This window comes from Aquarana catesbeiana, linkage group LG03 (genome assembly GCF_042186555.1).
Source record: "Aquarana catesbeiana isolate 2022-GZ linkage group LG03, ASM4218655v1, whole genome shotgun sequence".
Classification (NCBI taxonomy): domain Eukaryota; kingdom Metazoa; phylum Chordata; class Amphibia; order Anura; family Ranidae; genus Aquarana; species Aquarana catesbeiana.
This window is the reverse complement of record NC_133326.1, coordinates 599,849,078-599,866,317: the sequence shown is the minus strand read 5'-3', so window position 1 is coordinate 599,866,317 and position 17,240 is coordinate 599,849,078. Positions and strand designations below refer to the sequence as shown.

At 42.1% G+C, this 17,240-nt stretch overlaps 20 non-coding genes across 20 annotated transcripts; all 20 read left to right on the top strand.

The window, feature by feature from the left end:
- The first annotated feature begins 1,768 nt into the window (after window positions 1-1,768).
- On the top strand, window positions 1,769-1,841 carry TRNAR-CCU (transfer RNA arginine (anticodon CCU)). The gene has a single exon. It is a non-coding gene; the product is annotated as a tRNA-Arg (tRNA).
- A 695-nt stretch (window positions 1,842-2,536) lies between these two features.
- On the top strand, window positions 2,537-2,609 carry TRNAR-CCU (transfer RNA arginine (anticodon CCU)). The gene has a single exon. It is a non-coding gene; the product is annotated as a tRNA-Arg (tRNA).
- A 1,022-nt stretch (window positions 2,610-3,631) lies between these two features.
- On the top strand, window positions 3,632-3,724 carry TRNAI-UAU (transfer RNA isoleucine (anticodon UAU)). Its single transcript is given in 2 exon segments — window positions 3,632-3,669; window positions 3,689-3,724. It is a non-coding gene; the product is annotated as a tRNA-Ile (tRNA).
- Window positions 3,725-4,138: 414 nt separating this feature from the next.
- Window positions 4,139-4,211, top strand: TRNAR-CCU (transfer RNA arginine (anticodon CCU)). Its single transcript has one exon. It is a non-coding gene; the product is annotated as a tRNA-Arg (tRNA).
- Window positions 4,212-5,241: 1,030 nt separating this feature from the next.
- On the top strand, window positions 5,242-5,334 carry TRNAI-UAU (transfer RNA isoleucine (anticodon UAU)). The gene is given in 2 exon segments: window positions 5,242-5,279; window positions 5,299-5,334. It is a non-coding gene; the product is annotated as a tRNA-Ile (tRNA).
- Window positions 5,335-5,750: 416 nt separating this feature from the next.
- TRNAR-CCU (transfer RNA arginine (anticodon CCU)) lies at window positions 5,751-5,823 on the top strand. The gene has a single exon. It is a non-coding gene; the product is annotated as a tRNA-Arg (tRNA).
- Window positions 5,824-6,807: 984 nt separating this feature from the next.
- Window positions 6,808-6,900, top strand: TRNAI-UAU (transfer RNA isoleucine (anticodon UAU)). The gene is given in 2 exon segments: window positions 6,808-6,845; window positions 6,865-6,900. It is a non-coding gene; the product is annotated as a tRNA-Ile (tRNA).
- A 416-nt stretch (window positions 6,901-7,316) lies between these two features.
- On the top strand, window positions 7,317-7,389 carry TRNAR-CCU (transfer RNA arginine (anticodon CCU)). Its single transcript has one exon. It is a non-coding gene; the product is annotated as a tRNA-Arg (tRNA).
- A 1,030-nt stretch (window positions 7,390-8,419) lies between these two features.
- Window positions 8,420-8,512, top strand: TRNAI-UAU (transfer RNA isoleucine (anticodon UAU)). Its single transcript is given in 2 exon segments — window positions 8,420-8,457; window positions 8,477-8,512. It is a non-coding gene; the product is annotated as a tRNA-Ile (tRNA).
- A 416-nt stretch (window positions 8,513-8,928) lies between these two features.
- On the top strand, window positions 8,929-9,001 carry TRNAR-CCU (transfer RNA arginine (anticodon CCU)). The gene has a single exon. It is a non-coding gene; the product is annotated as a tRNA-Arg (tRNA).
- Window positions 9,002-10,031: 1,030 nt separating this feature from the next.
- On the top strand, window positions 10,032-10,124 carry TRNAI-UAU (transfer RNA isoleucine (anticodon UAU)). The gene is given in 2 exon segments: window positions 10,032-10,069; window positions 10,089-10,124. It is a non-coding gene; the product is annotated as a tRNA-Ile (tRNA).
- A 416-nt stretch (window positions 10,125-10,540) lies between these two features.
- Window positions 10,541-10,613, top strand: TRNAR-CCU (transfer RNA arginine (anticodon CCU)). Its single transcript has one exon. It is a non-coding gene; the product is annotated as a tRNA-Arg (tRNA).
- Window positions 10,614-11,643: 1,030 nt separating this feature from the next.
- On the top strand, window positions 11,644-11,736 carry TRNAI-UAU (transfer RNA isoleucine (anticodon UAU)). Its single transcript is given in 2 exon segments — window positions 11,644-11,681; window positions 11,701-11,736. It is a non-coding gene; the product is annotated as a tRNA-Ile (tRNA).
- A 416-nt stretch (window positions 11,737-12,152) lies between these two features.
- TRNAR-CCU (transfer RNA arginine (anticodon CCU)) lies at window positions 12,153-12,225 on the top strand. Its single transcript has one exon. It is a non-coding gene; the product is annotated as a tRNA-Arg (tRNA).
- Window positions 12,226-13,255: 1,030 nt separating this feature from the next.
- Window positions 13,256-13,348, top strand: TRNAI-UAU (transfer RNA isoleucine (anticodon UAU)). Its single transcript is given in 2 exon segments — window positions 13,256-13,293; window positions 13,313-13,348. It is a non-coding gene; the product is annotated as a tRNA-Ile (tRNA).
- Window positions 13,349-13,764: 416 nt separating this feature from the next.
- Window positions 13,765-13,837, top strand: TRNAR-CCU (transfer RNA arginine (anticodon CCU)). Its single transcript has one exon. It is a non-coding gene; the product is annotated as a tRNA-Arg (tRNA).
- A 1,030-nt stretch (window positions 13,838-14,867) lies between these two features.
- On the top strand, window positions 14,868-14,960 carry TRNAI-UAU (transfer RNA isoleucine (anticodon UAU)). Its single transcript is given in 2 exon segments — window positions 14,868-14,905; window positions 14,925-14,960. It is a non-coding gene; the product is annotated as a tRNA-Ile (tRNA).
- Window positions 14,961-15,376: 416 nt separating this feature from the next.
- On the top strand, window positions 15,377-15,449 carry TRNAR-CCU (transfer RNA arginine (anticodon CCU)). The gene has a single exon. It is a non-coding gene; the product is annotated as a tRNA-Arg (tRNA).
- Window positions 15,450-16,479: 1,030 nt separating this feature from the next.
- Window positions 16,480-16,572, top strand: TRNAI-UAU (transfer RNA isoleucine (anticodon UAU)). Its single transcript is given in 2 exon segments — window positions 16,480-16,517; window positions 16,537-16,572. It is a non-coding gene; the product is annotated as a tRNA-Ile (tRNA).
- Window positions 16,573-16,978: 406 nt separating this feature from the next.
- TRNAR-CCU (transfer RNA arginine (anticodon CCU)) lies at window positions 16,979-17,051 on the top strand. The gene has a single exon. It is a non-coding gene; the product is annotated as a tRNA-Arg (tRNA).
- The last annotated feature ends 189 nt before the right edge of the window (window positions 17,052-17,240 follow it).

The window sequence follows — 17,240 nt, the reverse complement described above, 5'->3', positions numbered from 1 at the left end:
CAAATGATAAGCTTTTTTAAAAAGATAAAACCCCTTTTAAGACCATTAAATTCAATAACTAGGTTTGAGAGCCGGTGCGTACACCTGGGGGAAGGCAGACATATGTTGTCCCAAATGTACAGCCTGATACTTAGTACCCAAAAGAAAATAATCCCATACTTTATCAGGGAATGGGAAAGAGAACTAAATAAAGTATTGTCAGATGAACAAATTAAAAAAATGATCCAATCAACCTATTTAACGTCCATAAGCTCGTATGCTCAGGAAATGGCCTATAAATTTCTGACAAGGTGGTATAGGACACCAGCAAGATTAAATAAGATATATCCAACAGCAGATGCCTGGTGCTGGAGAGGGTGCAAGCAAAGGGGTACATTTCTTCATCTGTGGTGGGAATGCCCCAGGATTAAGGAATTCTGGGAAGCAGTCGCACCATGGATCGAGAGGTTAGCCCCTAGGCCTATAGAGTGTGCACCTCTGGACTTCCTATTTCATGGAACAACTGGACCAATTAAGGCCTACAGGAGGAGCATTACGCCACATTTATTAAATGCAGCTAAAATATTCATTCCGAGATTCTGGAAGCAGACCGCCTGTCCAACATTAGAAGATTGGAAAAGGGAGGTTAACCGGACAATGGAAGCGGAAAGATGGATTCATGTAGTAAATGATAAAAAAGGAGAATTTGAGGACATATGGGCAGGCTGGATACAGTGTGTACAGGGTATAGATTAGGAGGGAAACACGAAATGAGAAGGTGGAGGGAGCTACGGCCATATAGGGACCTTGGAATAGCCACATATGGGTTTAGCTGGGGAGGAAAAGGAAGGAATTTTTTTTTTTTTTTTTTTTTTTTTCTGCTGTCTCTCTCCCCCTCCCCACCCCTTTTATCCTTATAATGATACCTGGTCTGGTGAAAGGGGGAAGGGAGGTGGTAAGCCGATTCGTAGAGAGTTTGATATTCGAAAGCAGGGAGTAGGGGGGTGTGAAGTCTGTTTATGTATAGGTAGGATCTTTTTTTTTTTTTTTTATCTTCTCTCCTCTTAATGTTGTTAGGGTCTGTTTAACGTGTTGGTTTGAGGGTGTATGGTGTAGGGAATGTCACTAAGGAAGGGTATATGAAGATTGAAATACACAATTAATGGGAATTATGCTAGTCACATTATTTTCCTTTTTTTTTTTTTTCTTATTAACTAAGGGGAAGGGAAGAAGAAGAGAGAAAAAGGGAACTCTTTCTTTTTTTTTTTTTTTTTCTCTTGGATGTTATATTTTAATATGGCCGTGAATGGCGTCTTACATTATAGGGGGTCGGGCAACGTATGGAGGTAGGAGAAGGTCTTGTATTTTAGGGTTAATGAGGTCGCTTAATTTTAAGTGACCCCATTAATTAAATTTATTTATTTTTTTTTTTTTTTTGATGTTATGTCTAATATGGCCGTTAGTGGCCTCTTACATTACAGGGGGTTTGGTAATACATGGAGGTAGGAGACGGGTTTTCATTTAAGGCTTAATTGGGTCACTTCGAAAGGAAAGGGAAAGGGAAGGTGTCTTTCTTTCCTTTTTTTTTTTTTTTTGTGAGGAATTGGGCCATGAATGGCCAATATATACAATTATGGAATAACTAATAACAATCACAGGGTGTGTGTGGACGGGGTTGTGGGTTTGCAAGGGAAAATAAATCAAAGTCTTTGCCACCCTTACCTTGTAAAGTAAGAGAACGGATGACTTATGAATGAAAAAAAAAAGGGTTTGCTGGCACTCAGTGCAAACCCCAGTGGCCTAATGGATAAGCCACTGGCCTCCTAAGCCAGGGATTGTGGGTTCGAGTCCCATCTGGGGTGCTCGAGACTTTGCTTGGCTCTGTCTAAAGCAAGGCTTTCAAATAAAATCTTTAGAAGTTCCCTTTCCTGATGCCTTAATTAATATGTGTGCCTCTTACTAGTAGAACTCACGATTAGTTGAGCATCATACTATCAGCTGAACAGAATCTTCTGCAAGATGGCTACAAGTCCTCTTGTCCAATACCAAATCTCCTGCAATGTTTCTGCCAAACAGGTCAGCGCGCGGTACTTATATGGCAGTACTTGTTGAGCAATGCCGAGGTTGTGAGTTTGAGCCTCACCTGGAGCATGCTTTTTGCCTTTCTTAATGGAAAATGTCGTCTGCACTTGCACCCTACGGCCTGAGAACTTTACCACAAGGCAGTAAGCGCCCAAAGAAACTTAAGGTTCTTTCCTCAGTGGTGCTTGAATGAGTTGTCTTTCAGTTACACTGACCACATTCTTTAAACTCTGGACCAAAACTGATAACGAGAATGTGCGCCTTCTACTTGTTGAAAAGAGGTGTGGAGCGCTGCGACATGGCTTTTCCCTTTCAGAAAGCTCATTCTTCTAACTTTGTAGCTCAAACCGCTTGCAATTCTGTAGCAAGTTTGCAAGGGAAAATAAATCAAAGACTTTGCCACCCTTACCTTGTAAAGTAAGAGAACGGATGACTTATGAATGAAAAAAAAAGGGTTTGCATGCACTCTGTGCAAGCCCCAGTGGCCTAATGGATAAAGCACTGGCCTCCTAAGCCAGGGATTGTGGGTTTGAGTCCCATCTGGGGTGCTCGAGACCTTGCTTGGCTCTGTCTAAAGCAAGGCTTTCAAATAAAATCTTTAGAAGTTCCCTTTCCTGATGCCTTAATTAATATGTGTGCCTCTTACTAGTAGAACTCACAATTAGTTGAGTATCAGCTGAACAGAATCTTCTGCAAGATGGCTACAAGTCCTCTTGTCCAATACCAAATCTCCTGCAATGTTTCTGCCAAACAATGTCTTCAACTCCCCACAAAGGAAAAGCTGCTTTTATTAGGAAGGAGCTTTGCATTTTGTCCGACGTTCTCCTGACATCCCATTGTGGCATGCAAATCCGGTGGGCTAAAATCTTCAAGCAAAAAGGCCATCTTGACAAGTAGCGTTGGTAAGACGTGTTTTTCCTGATGTATCAACATATATGAATAGCAATCAGCATCACTCCTTAGAGGTGTGCCTCCTTTGCTTCACATGACATGGCGTTGTTGCATTTTTTGAGATTTGCACTGATAGCCACTGCTCTGGGACATGTTCAGAAGTCTTCTTGCCGCAAACAGTCAGAAACAGAATCTCATGTGAATCCGCAGCTTTTCTGCCAAATAGAGCATTAAAATGCTCAACACAGTGTCTGGATAGTGGCATTTTAAATGTATTAACAACTCTTGTGTTTTATCTGGGTTTACGCACAAACTGACTTTGGTCCAAAGGTACTTGGTATTTGGTATTACCTTCCACTTCTTGGTTTACAGTGGACCTTTTAGTAACTTTTCAAGCCTGCATGAATATATTCCTAACACGTCACAATAGCAGTTGCAATATCATTTTTTCTTTCAAAAAAGTTTTACTTTTTATTTTTAAAAAACTGTCCTTGAGCTCCAGTCAAGTGGCTTTGGCAGTGTTTTTTTTCTAGGAGCACTTATAAGCTACCATTTCTTGCTATGAGAGAAAATCAATTCTCTTTTGTCTGGGGTAAGCAGGATTTTAGGTTTTGGATCACTTGGAGGTCTGTTTTAAACCGAGGAGAGATGGATAATGGATCTTTCGGATGACGCCAGCGCTCCAGTGGTGCAATCGGTCAGCGCGCGGTACTTATATGGCAGTACTTGTTGAGCAATGCCGAGGTTGTGAGTTCGAGCCTCACCTGGAGCATGCTTTTTCTTGCTTTTTGCCTTTCTTAATGGAAAATGTCGTCTGCACTTGCACCCTACGGCATGAGAACTTTACCACAAGGCAGTAAGCGCCCAAAGAAACTTAAGGTTCTTTCCTCAGTGGTGCTTGAATGAGTTGTCTTTCAGTTACACTGACCACATTCTTTAAACTCTGGACCAAAACTGATAACGAGAATGTGCGCCTTCTACTTGTTGAAAAGAGGCGTGGAGCGCTGCGACATGGCTTTTCCCTTTCAGAAAGCTCATTCTTCTAACTTTGTAGCTCAAACCACTTGCAATTCTGTAGCAAGTTTGCAAGGGAAAATAAATCAAAGACTTTGCCACCCTTACCTTGTAAAGTAAGAGAACGGATGACTTATGAATGAAAAAAAAAGGGTTTGCATGTCTAGTGCAAGCCCCAGTGGCCTAATGGATAAGGCACTGGCCTCCTAAGCCAGGGATTGTGGGTTCGAGTCCCATCTGGGGTGCTCGAGAACTTGCTTGGCTCTGTCTAAAGCAAGGCTTTCAAATAAAATCTTTAGAAGTTCCCTTTCCTGATGCCTTAATTAATATGTGTGCCTCTTACTAGAAGAACTCACAATTAGTTGAGCATCATGCTATCAGCTGAACAGAATCTTCTGCAAGATGGCTACAAGTCCTCTTGTCCAATACCAAATCTCCTGCAATGTTTCTGCCAAACAATGTCTTCAACTCCCCACAAAGGAAAAGCTGCTTTTATTAGGAAGGAGCTTTGCATTTTGTCCGACGTTCTCCTGACATCCCATTGTGGCATGCAAATCCGGTGGGCTAAAATCTTCAAGCAAAAAGGCCATCCTGACAAGTAGCGTTGGTAAGACGTGTTTTTCCTGATGTATCAACATATATGAATAGCAATCAGCATCACTCCTTAGAGGTGTGCCTCCTTTGCTTCACATGACATGGCGTTGTTGCATTTTTTGAGATTTGCACTGATAGCCACTGCTCTGGGACATGTTCAGAAGTCTTCTTGCCGCAAACAGTCAGAAACAGAATCTCATGTGAATCCGCAGCTTTTCTGCCAAATAGAGCATTAAAATGCTCAACACAGTGTCTGGATAGTGGCATTTTAAATGTATTAACAACTCTTGTGTTTTATCTGGGTTTACGCACAAACTGACTTTGGTCCAAAGGTACTTGGTATTTGGTATTACCTTCCACTTCTTGGTTTACAGTGGACCTTTTAGTAACTTTTCAAGCCTGCATGAATATATTCCTAACACGTCACAATAGCAGTTGCAATATCATTTTTTCTTTCAAAAAAGTTTTACTTTTTATTTTTAAAAAACTGTCCTTGAGCTCCAGTCAAGTGGCTTTGGCAGTGTTTTTTTTCTAGGAGCACTTATAAGCTACCATTTCTTGCTATGAGAGAAAATCAATTCTCTTTTGTCTGGGGTAAGCAGGATTTTAGGTTTTGGATCACTTGGAGGTCTGTTTTAAACCGAGGAGAGATGGATAATGGATCTTTCGGATGACGCCCGCGCTCTAGTGGCGCAATCGGTTAGCGCGCGGTACTTATATGGCAGTACTTGTTGAGCAATGCCGAGGTTGTGAGTTCGAGCCTCACCTGGAGCATGCTTTTGCTTGCTTTTTGCCTTTCTTAATGGAAAATGTCGTCTGCAATTGCACCCTACGGCCTGAGAACTTTACCACAAGGCAGTAAGCGCCCAAGGAAACTTAAGGTTCTTTCCTCAGTGGTGCTTGAATGAGTTGTCTTTCAGTTACACTGACCACATTCTTTAAACTCTGGACCAAAACTGATAACGAGAATGTGCGCCTTCTACTTGTTGAAAAGAGGCGTGGAGCGCTGCGACATGGCTTTTCCCTTTCAGAAAGCTCATTCTTCTAACTTTGTAGCTCAAACCACTTGCAATTCTGTAGCAAGTTTGCAAGGGAAAATAAATCAAAGACTTTGCCACCCTTACCTTGTAAAGTAAGAGAAAGGATGACTTATGAATGAAAAAAAAAGGGTTTGCATGCATCCAGTGCAAGCCCCAGTGGCCTAATGGATAAGGCACTGGCCTCCTAAGCCAGGGATTGTGGGTTCGAGTCCCATCTGGGGTGCTCGAGAACTTGCTTGGCTCTGTCTAAAGCAAGGCTTTCAAATAAAATCTTTAGAAGTTCCCTTTCCTGATGCCTTAATTAATATGTGTGCCTCTTACTAGTAGAACTCACAATTAGTTGAGCATCATGCTATCAGCTGAACAGAATCTTCTGCAAGATGGCTACAAGTCCTCTTGTCCAATACCAAATCTCCTGCAATGTTTCTGCCAAACAATGTCTTCAACTCCCCACAAAGGAAAAGCTGCTTTTATTAGGAAGGAGCTTTGCATTTTGTCCGACGTTCTCCTGACATCCCATTGTGGCATGCAAATCCGGTGGGCTAAAATCTTCAAGCAAAAAGGCCATCCTGACAAGTAGCGTTGGTAAGACGTGTTTTTCCTGATGTATCAACATATATGAATAGCAATCAGCATCACTCCTTAGAGGTGTGCCTCCTTTGCTTCACATGACATGGCGTTGTTGCATTTTTTGAGATTTGCACTGATAGCCACTGCTCTGGGACATGTTCAGAAGTCTTCTTGCCGCAAACAGTCAGAAACAGAATCTCATGTGAATCCGCAGCTTTTCTGCCAAATAGAGCATTAAAATGCTCAACACAGTGTCTGGATAGTGGCATTTTAAATGTATTAACAACTCTTGTGTTTTATTTGGTATTACCTTCCACTTCTTGGTTTACAGTGGACCTTTTAGTAACTTTTCAAGCCTGCATGAATATATTCCTAACACGTCACAATAGCAGTTGCAATATCATTTTTTCTTTCAAAAAAGTTTTACTTTTTATTTTTAAAAAACTGTCCTTGAGCTCCAGTCAAGTGGCTTTGGCAGTGTTTTTTTTCTAGGAGCACTTATAAGCTACCATTTCTTGCTATGAGAGAAAATCAATTCTCTTTTGTCTGGGGTAAGCAGGATTTTAGGTTTTGGATCACTTGGAGGTCTGTTTTAAACCGAGGAGAGATGGATAATGGATCTTTCGAATGACGCCTGGCTCTAGTGGCGCAATCGGTCAGCGCGCGGTACTTATATGGCAGTACTTGTTGAGCAATGCCGAGGTTGTGAGTTCGAGCCTCACCTGGAGCATGCTTTTTCTTGATTTTTGCCTTTCTTAATGGAAAATGTCGTCTGCACTTGCACCCTACGGCCTGAGAACTTTACCACAAGGCAGTAAGCGCCCAAAGAAACTTAAGGTTCTTTCCTCAGTGGTGCTTGAATGAGTTGTCTTTCAGTTACACTGACCACATTCTTTAAACTCTGGACCAAAACTGATAACGAGAATGTGCGCCTTCTACTTGTTGAAAAGAGGCGTGGAGCGCTGCGACATGGCTTTTCCCTTTCAGAAAGCTCATTCTTCTAACTTTGTAGCTCAAACCACTTGCAATTCTGTAGCAAGTTTGCAAGGGAAAATAAATCAAAGACTTTGCCACCCTTACCTTGTAAAGTAAGAGAACGGATGACTTATGAATGAAAAAAAAAGGGTTTGCATGCATCCAGTGCAAGCCCCAGTGGCCTAATGGATAAGGCACTGGCCTCCTAAGCCAGGGATTGTGGGTTCGAGTCCCATCTGGGGTGCTCGAGAACTTGCTTGGCTCTGCCTAAAGCAAGGCTTTCAAATAAAATCTTTAGAAGTTCCCTTTCCTGATGCCTTAATTAATATGTGTGCCTCTTACTAGAAGAACTCACAATTAGTTGAGCATCATGCTATCAGCTGAACAGAATCTTCTGCAAGATGGCTACAAGTCCTCTTGTCCAATACCAAATCTCCTGCAATGTTTCTGCCAAACAATGTCTTCAACTCCCCACAAAGGAAAAGCTGCTTTTATTAGGAAGGAGCTTTGCATTTTGTCCGACGTTCTCCTGACATCCCATTGTGGCATGCAAATCCGGTGGGCTAAAATCTTCAAGCAAAAAGGCCATCTTGACAAGTAGCGTTGGTAAGACGTGTTTTTCCTGATGTATCAACATATATGAATAGCAATCAGCATCACTCCTTAGAGGTGTGCCTCCTTTGCTTCACATGACATGGCGTTGTTGCATTTTTTGAGATTTGCACTGATAGCCACTGCTCTGGGACATGTTCAGAAGTCTTCTTGCCGCAAACAGTCAGAAACAGAATCTCATGTGAATCCGCAGCTTTTCTGCCAAATAGAGCATTAAAATGCTCAACACAGTGTCTGGATAGTGGCATTTTAAATGTATTAACAACTCTTGTGTTTTATCTGGGTTTACGCACAAACTGACTTTGGTCCAAAGGTACTTGGTATTTGGTATTACCTTCCACTTCTTGGTTTACAGTGGACCTTTTAGTAACTTTTCAAGCCTGCATGAATATATTCCTAACACGTCACAATAGCAGTTGCAATATCATTTTTTCTTTCAAAAAAGTTTTACTTTTTATTTTTAAAAAACTGTCCTTGAGCTCCAGTCAAGTGGCTTTGGCAGTGTTTTTTTTCTAGGAGCACTTATAAGCTACCATTTCTTGCTATGAGAGAAAATCAATTCTCTTTTGTCTGGGGTAAGCAGGATTTTAGGTTTTGGATCACTTGGAGGTCTGTTTTAAACCGAGGAGAGATGGATAATGGATCTTTCGGATGACGCCAGCGCTCCAGTGGTGCAATCGGTCAGCGCGCGGTACTTATATGGCAGTACTTGTTGAGCAATGCCGAGGTTGTGAGTTCGAGCCTCACCTGGAGCATGCTTTTTCTTGCTTTTTGCCTTTCTTAATGGAAAATGTCGTCTGCACTTGCACCCTACGGCATGAGAACTTTACCACAAGGCAGTAAGCGCCCAAAGAAACTTAAGGTTCTTTCCTCAGTGGTGCTTGAATGAGTTGTCTTTCAGTTACACTGACCACATTCTTTAAACTCTGGACCAAAACTGATAACGAGAATGTGCGCCTTCTACTTGTTGAAAAGAGGCGTGGAGCGCTGCGACATGGCTTTTCCCTTTCAGAAAGCTCATTCTTCTAACTTTGTAGCTCAAACCACTTGCAATTCTGTAGCAAGTTTGCAAGGGAAAATAAATCAAAGACTTTGCCACCCTTACCTTGTAAAGTAAGAGAACGGATGACTTATGAATGAAAAAAAAAGGGTTTGCATGCATCCAGTGCAAGCCCCAGTGGCCTAATGGATAAGGCACTGGCCTCCTAAGCCAGGGATTGTGGGTTCGGGTCCCATCTGGGGTGCTCGAGAACTTGCTTGGCTCTGTCTAAAGCAAGGCTTTCAAATAAAATCTTTAGAAGTTCCCTTTCCTGATGCCTTAATTAATATGTGTGCCTCTTACTAGAAGAACTCACAATTAGTTGAGCATCATGCTATCAGCTGAACAGAATCTTCTGCAAGATGGCTACAAGTCCTCTTGTCCAATACCAAATCTCCTGCAATGTTTCTGCCAAACAATGTCTTCAACTCCCCACAAAGGAAAAGCTGCTTTTATTAGGAAGGAGCTTTGCATTTTGTCCGACGTTCTCCTGACATCCCATTGTGGCATGCAAATCCGGTGGGCTAAAATCTTCAAGCAAAAAGGCCATCCTGACAAGTAGCGTTGGTAAGACGTGTTTTTCCTGATGTATCAACATATATGAATAGCAATCAGCATCACTCCTTAGAGGTGTGCCTCCTTTGCTTCACATGACATGGCGTTGTTGCATTTTTTGAGATTTGCACTGATAGCCACTGCTCTGGGACATGTTCAGAAGTCTTCTTGCCGCAAACAGTCAGAAACAGAATCTCATGTGAATCCGCAGCTTTTCTGCCAAATAGAGCATTAAAATGCTCAACACAGTGTCTGGATAGTGGCATTTTAAATGTATTAACAACTCTTGTGTTTTATCTGGGTTTACGCACAAACTGACTTTGGTCCAAAGGTACTTGGTATTTGGTATTACCTTCCACTTCTTGGTTTACAGTGGACCTTTTAGTAACTTTTCAAGCCTGCATGAATATATTCCTAACACGTCACAATAGCAGTTGCAATATCATTTTTTCTTTCAAAAAAGTTTTACTTTTTATTTTTAAAAAACTGTCCTTGAGCTCCAGTCAAGTGGCTTTGGCAGTGTTTTTTTTCTAGGAGCACTTATAAGCTACCATTTCTTGCTATGAGAGAAAATCAATTCTCTTTTGTCTGGGGTAAGCAGGATTTTAGGTTTTGGATCACTTGGAGGTCTGTTCTAAACCGAGGAGAGATGGATAATGGATCTTTCGGATGATGCCTGCGCTCCAGTGGCGCAATCGGTCAGCGCGCGGTACTTATATGGCAGTACTTGTTGAGCAATGCCGAGGTTGTGAGTTCGAGCCTCACCTGGAGCATGCTTTTTCTTGCTTTTTGCCTTTCTTAATGGAAAATGTCGTCTGCACTTGCACCCTACGGCCTGAGAACTTTACCACAAGGCAGTAAGCGCCCAAAGAAACTTAAGGTTCTTTCCTCAGTGGTGCTTGAATGAGTTGTCTTTCAGTTACACTGACCACATTCTTTAAACTCTGGACCAAAACTGATAACGAGAATGTGCGCCTTCTACTTGTTGAAAAGAGGCGTGGAGCGCTGCGACATGGCTTTTCCCTTTCAGAAAGCTCATTCTTCTAACTTTGTAGCTCAAACCACTTGCAATTCTGTAGCAAGTTTGCAAGGGAAAATAAATCAAAGACTTTGCCACCCTTACCTTGTAAAGTAAGAGAACGGATGACTTATGAATGAAAAAAAAAGGGTTTGCATGCATCCAGTGCAAGCCCCAGTGGCCTAATGGATAAGGCACTGGCCTCCTAAGCCAGGGATTGTGGGTTCGGGTCCCATCTGGGGTGCTCGAGAACTTGCTTGGCTCTGTCTAAAGCAAGGCTTTCAAATAAAATCTTTAGAAGTTCCCTTTCCTGATGCCTTAATTAATATGTGTGCCTCTTACTAGAAGAACTCACAATTAGTTGAGCATCATGCTATCAGCTGAACAGAATCTTCTGCAAGATGGCTACAAGTCCTCTTGTCCAATACCAAATCTCCTGCAATGTTTCTGCCAAACAATGTCTTCAACTCCCCACAAAGGAAAAGCTGCTTTTATTAGGAAGGAGCTTTGCATTTTGTCCGACGTTCTCCTGACATCCCATTGTGGCATGCAAATCCGGTGGGCTAAAATCTTCAAGCAAAAAGGCCATCTTGACAAGTAGCGTTGGTAAGACGTGTTTTTCCTGATGTATCAACATATATGAATAGCAATCAGCATCACTCCTTAGAGGTGTGCCTCCTTTGCTTCACATGACATGGCGTTGTTGCATTTTTTGAGATTTGCACTGATAGCCACTGCTCTGGGACATGTTCAGAAGTCTTCTTGCCGCAAACAGTCAGAAACAGAATCTCATGTGAATCCGCAGCTTTTCTGCCAAATAGAGCATTAAAATGCTCAACACAGTGTCTGGATAGTGGCATTTTAAATGTATTAACAACTCTTGTGTTTTATCTGGGTTTACGCACAAACTGACTTTGGTCCAAAGGTACTTGGTATTTGGTATTACCTTCCACTTCTTGGTTTACAGTGGACCTTTTAGTAACTTTTCAAGCCTGCATGAATATATTCCTAACACGTCACAATAGCAGTTGCAATATCATTTTTTCTTTCAAAAAAGTTTTACTTTTTATTTTTAAAAAACTGTCCTTGAGCTCCAGTCAAGTGGCTTTGGCAGTGTTTTTTTTCTAGGAGCACTTATAAGCTACCATTTCTTGCTATGAGAGAAAATCAATTCTCTTTTGTCTGGGGTAAGCAGGATTTTAGGTTTTGGATCACTTGGAGGTCTGTTTTAAACCGAGGAGAGATGGATAATGGATCTTTCGGATGACGCCAGCGCTCCAGTGGCGCAATCGGTCAGCGCGCGGTACTTATATGGCAGTACTTGTTGAGCAATGCCGAGGTTGTGAGTTCGAGCCTCACCTGGAGCATGCTTTTTCTTGCTTTTTGCCTTTCTTAATGGAAAATGTCGTCTGCACTTGCACCCTACGGCATGAGAACTTTACCACAAGGCAGTAAGCGCCCAAAGAAACTTAAGGTTCTTTCCTCAGTGGTGCTTGAATGAGTTGTCTTTCAGTTACACTGACCACATTCTTTAAACTCTGGACCAAAACTGATAACGAGAATGTGCGCCTTCTACTTGTTGAAAAGAGGCGTGGAGCGCTGCGACATGGCTTTTCCCTTTCAGAAAGCTCATTCTTCTAACTTTGTAGCTCAAACCACTTGCAATTCTGTAGCAAGTTTGCAAGGGAAAATAAATCAAAGACTTTGCCACCCTTACCTTGTAAAGTAAGAGAACGGATGACTTATGAATGAAAAAAAAAGGGTTTGCAAGCATCCAGTGCAAGCTCCAGTGGCCTAATGGATAAGGCACTGGCCTCCTAAGCCAGGGATTGTGGGTTCGAGTCCCATCTGGGGTGCTCGAGAACTTGCTTGGCTCTGTCTAAAGCAAGGCTTTCAAATAAAATCTTTAGAAGTTCCCTTTCCTGATGCCTTAATTAATATGTGTACCTCTTACTAGAAGAACTCACAATTAGTTGAGCATCATGCTATCAGCTGAACAGAATCTTCTGCAAGATGGCTACAAGTCCTCTTGTCCAATACCAAATCTCCTGCAATGTTTCTGCCAAACAATGTCTTCAACTCCCCACAAAGGAAAAGTTGCTTTTATTAGGAAGGAGCTTTGCATTTTGTCCGACGTTCTCCTGACATCCCATTGTGGCATGCAAATCCGGTGGGCTAAAATCTTCAAGCAAAAAGGCCATCTTGACAAGTAGCGTTGGTAAGACGTGTTTTTCCTGATGTATCAACATATATGAATAGCAATCAGCATCACTCCTTAGAGGTGTGCCTCCTTTGCTTCACATGACATGGCGTTGTTGCATTTTTTGAGATTTGCACTGATAGCCACTGCTCTGGGACATGTTCAGAAGTCTTCTTGCCGCAAACAGTCAGAAACAGAATCTCATGTGAATCCGCAGCTTTTCTGCCAAATAGAGCATTAAAATGCTCAACACAGTGTCTGGATAGTGGCATTTTAAATGTATTAACAACTCTTGTGTTTTATCTGGGTTTACGCACAAACTGACTTTGGTCCAAAGGTACTTGGTATTTGGTATTACCTTCCACTTCTTGGTTTACAGTGGACCTTTTAGTAACTTTTCAAGCCTGCATGAATATATTCCTAACACGTCACAATAGCAGTTGCAATATCATTTTTTCTTTCAAAAAAGTTTTACTTTTTATTTTTAAAAAACTGTCCTTGAGCTCCAGTCAAGTGGCTTTGGCAGTGTTTTTTTTCTAGGAGCACTTATAAGCTACCATTTCTTGCTATGAGAGAAAATCAATTCTCTTTTGTCTGGGGTAAGCAGGATTTTAGGTTTTGGATCACTTGGAGGTCTGTTTTAAACCGAGGAGAGATGGATAATGGATCTTTCGGATGACGCCAGCGCTCCAGTGGCGCAATCGGTCAGCGCGCGGTACTTATATGGCAGTACTTGTTGAGCAATGCCGAGGTTGTGAGTTCGAGCCTCACCTGGAGCATGCTTTTTCTTGCTTTTTGCCTTTCTTAATGGAAAATGTCGTCTGCACTTGCACCCTACGGCATGAGAACTTTACCACAAGGCAGTAAGCGCCCAAAGAAACTTAAGGTTCTTTCCTCAGTGGTGCTTGAATGAGTTGTCTTTCAGTTACACTGACCACATTCTTTAAACTCTGGACCAAAACTGATAACGAGAATGTGCGCCTTCTACTTGTTGAAAAGAGGCGTGGAGCGCTGCGACATGGCTTTTCCCTTTCAGAAAGCTCATTCTTCTAACTTTGTAGCTCAAACCACTTGCAATTCTGTAGCAAGTTTGCAAGGGAAAATAAATCAAAGACTTTGCCACCCTTACCTTGTAAAGTAAGAGAACGGATGACTTATGAATGAAAAAAAAAGGGTTTGCATGCATCCAGTGCAAGCCCCAGTGGCCTAATGGATAAGGCACTGGCCTCCTAAGCCAGGGATTGTGGGTTCGAGTCCCATCTGGGGTGCTCGAGAACTTGCTTGGCTCTGTCTAAAGCAAGGCTTTCAAATAAAATCTTTAGAAGTTCCCTTTCCTGATGCCTTAATTAATATGTGTGCCTCTTACTAGAAGAACTCACAATTAGTTGAGCATCATGCTATCAGCTGAACAGAATCTTCTGCAAGATGGCTACAAGTCCTCTTGTCCAATACCAAATCTCCTGCAATGTTTCTGCCAAACAATGTCTTCAACTCCCCACAAAGGAAAAGCTGCTTTTATTAGGAAGGAGCTTTGCATTTTGTCCGACGTTCTCCTGACATCCCATTGTGGCATGCAAATCCGGTGGGCTAAAATCTTCAAGCAAAAAGGCCATCCTGACAAGTAGCGTTGGTAAGACGTGTTTTTCCTGATGTATCAACATATATGAATAGCAATCAGCATCACTCCTTAGAGGTGTGCCTCCTTTGCTTCACATGACATGGCGTTGTTGCATTTTTTGAGATTTGCACTGATAGCCACTGCTCTGGGACATGTTCAGAAGTCTTCTTGCCGCAAACAGTCAGAAACAGAATCTCATGTGAATCCGCAGCTTTTCTGCCAAATAGAGCATTAAAATGCTCAACACAGTGTCTGGATAGTGGCATTTTAAATGTATTAACAACTCTTGTGTTTTATCTGGGTTTACGCACAAACTGACTTTGGTCCAAAGGTACTTGGTATTTGGTATTACCTTCCACTTCTTGGTTTACAGTGGACCTTTTAGTAACTTTTCAAGCCTGCATGAATATATTCCTAACACGTCACAATAGCAGTTGCAATATCATTTTTTCTTTCAAAAAAGTTTTACTTTTTATTTTTAAAAAACTGTCCTTGAGCTCCAGTCAAGTGGCTTTGGCAGTGTTTTTTTTCTAGGAGCACTTATAAGCTACCATTTCTTGCTATGAGAGAAAATCAATTCTCTTTTGTCTGGGGTAAGCAGGATTTTAGGTTTTGGATCACTTGGAGGTCTGTTCTAAACCGAGGAGAGATGGATAATGGATCTTTCGGATGATGCCTGCGCTCCAGTGGCGCAATCGGTCAGCGCGCGGTACTTATATGGCAGTACTTGTTGAGCAATGCCGAGGTTGTGAGTTCGAGCCTCACCTGGAGCATGCTTTTTCTTGCTTTTTGCCTTTCTTAATGGAAAATGTCGTCTGCACTTGCACCCTACGGCCTGAGAACTTTACCACAAGGCAGTAAGCGCCCAAAGAAACTTAAGGTTCTTTCCTCAGTGGTGCTTGAATGAGTTGTCTTTCAGTTACACTGACCACATTCTTTAAACTCTGGACCAAAACTGATAACGAGAATGTGCGCCTTCTACTTGTTGAAAAGAGGCGTGGAGCGCTGCGACATGGCTTTTCCCTTTCAGAAAGCTCATTCTTCTAACTTTGTAGCTCAAACCACTTGCAATTCTGTAGCAAGTTTGCAAGGGAAAATAAATCAAAGACTTTGCCACCCTTACCTTGTAAAGTAAGAGAACGGATGACTTATGAATGAAAAAAAAAGGGTTTGCATGCATCCAGTGCAAGCCCCAGTGGCCTAATGGATAAGGCACTGGCCTCCTAAGCCAGGGATTGTGGGTTCGAGTCCCATCTGGGGTGCTCGAGAACTTGCTTGGCTCTGTCTAAAGCAAGGCTTTCAAATAAAATCTTTAGAAGTTCCCTTTCCTGATGCCTTAATTAATATGTGTGCCTCTTACTAGAAGAACTCACAATTAGTTGAGCATCATGCTATCAGCTGAACAGAATCTTCTGCAAGATGGCTACAAGTCCTCTTGTCCAATACCAAATCTCCTGCAATGTTTCTGCCAAACAATGTCTTCAACTCCCCACAAAGGAAAAGCTGCTTTTATTAGGAAGGAGCTTTGCATTTTGTCCGACGTTCTCCTGACATCCCATTGTGGCATGCAAATCCGGTGGGCTAAAATCTTCAAGCAAAAAGGCCATCCTGACAAGTAGCGTTGGTAAGACGTGTTTTTCCTGATGTATCAACATATATGAATAGCAATCAGCATCACTCCTTAGAGGTGTGCCTCCTTTGCTTCACATGACATGGCGTTGTTGCATTTTTTGAGATTTGCACTGATAGCCACTGCTCTGGGACATGTTCAGAAGTCTTCTTGCCGCAAACAGTCAGAAACAGAATCTCATGTGAATCCGCAGCTTTTCTGCCAAATAGAGCATTAAAATGCTCAACACAGTGTCTGGATAGTGGCATTTTAAATGTATTAACAACTCTTGTGTTTTATCTGGGTTTACGCACAAACTGACTTTGGTCCAAAGGTACTTGGTATTTGGTATTACCTTCCACTTCTTGGTTTACAGTGGACCTTTTAGTAACTTTTCAAGCCTGCATGAATATATTCCTAACACGTCACAATAGCAGTTGCAATATCATTTTTTCTTTCAAAAAAGTTTTACTTTTTATTTTTAAAAAACTGTCCTTGAGCTCCAGTCAAGTGGCTTTGGCAGTGTTTTTTTTCTAGGAGCACTTATAAGCTACCATTTCTTGCTATGAGAGAAAATCAATTCTCTTTTGTCTGGGGTAAGCAGGATTTTAGGTTTTGGATCACTTGGAGGTCTGTTCTAAACCGAGGAGAGATGGATAATGGATCTTTCGGATGATGCCTGCGCTCCAGTGGCGCAATCGGTCAGCGCGCGGTACTTATATGGCAGTACTTGTTGAGCAATGCCGAGGTTGTGAGTTCAAGCCTCACCTGGAGCATGCTTTTTGCCTTTCTTAATGGAAAATGTCGTCTGCACTTGCACCCTACGGCCTGAGAACTTTACCACAAGGCAGTAAGCGCCCAAAGAAACTTAAGGTTCTTTCCTCAGTGGTGCTTGAATGAGTTGTCTTTCAGTTACACTGACCACATTCTTTAAACTCTGGACCAAAACTGATAACGAGAATGTGCGCCTTCTACTTGTTGAAAAGAGGCGTGGAGCGCTGCGACATGGCTTTTCCCTTTCAGAAAGCTCATTCTTCTAACTTTGTAGCTCAAACCACTTGCAATTCTGTAGCAAGTTTGCAAGGGAAAATAAATCAAAGACTTTGCCACCCTTACCTTGTAAAGTAAGAGAACGGATGACTTATGAATGAAAAAAAAAGGGTTTGCATGCATCCAGTGCAAGCCCCAGTGGCCTAATGGATAAGGCACTGGCCTCCTAAGCCAGGGATTGTGGGTTCGAGTCCCATCTGGGGTGCTCGAGAACTTGCTTGGCTCTGTCTAAAGCAAGGCTTTCAAATAAAATCTTTAGAAGTTCCCTTTCCTGATGCCTTAATTAATATGTGTGCCTCTTACTAGTAGAACTCACAATTAGTTGAGCATCATGCTATCAGCTGAACAGAATCTTCTGCAAGATGGCTACAAGTCCTCTTGTCCAATACCAAAT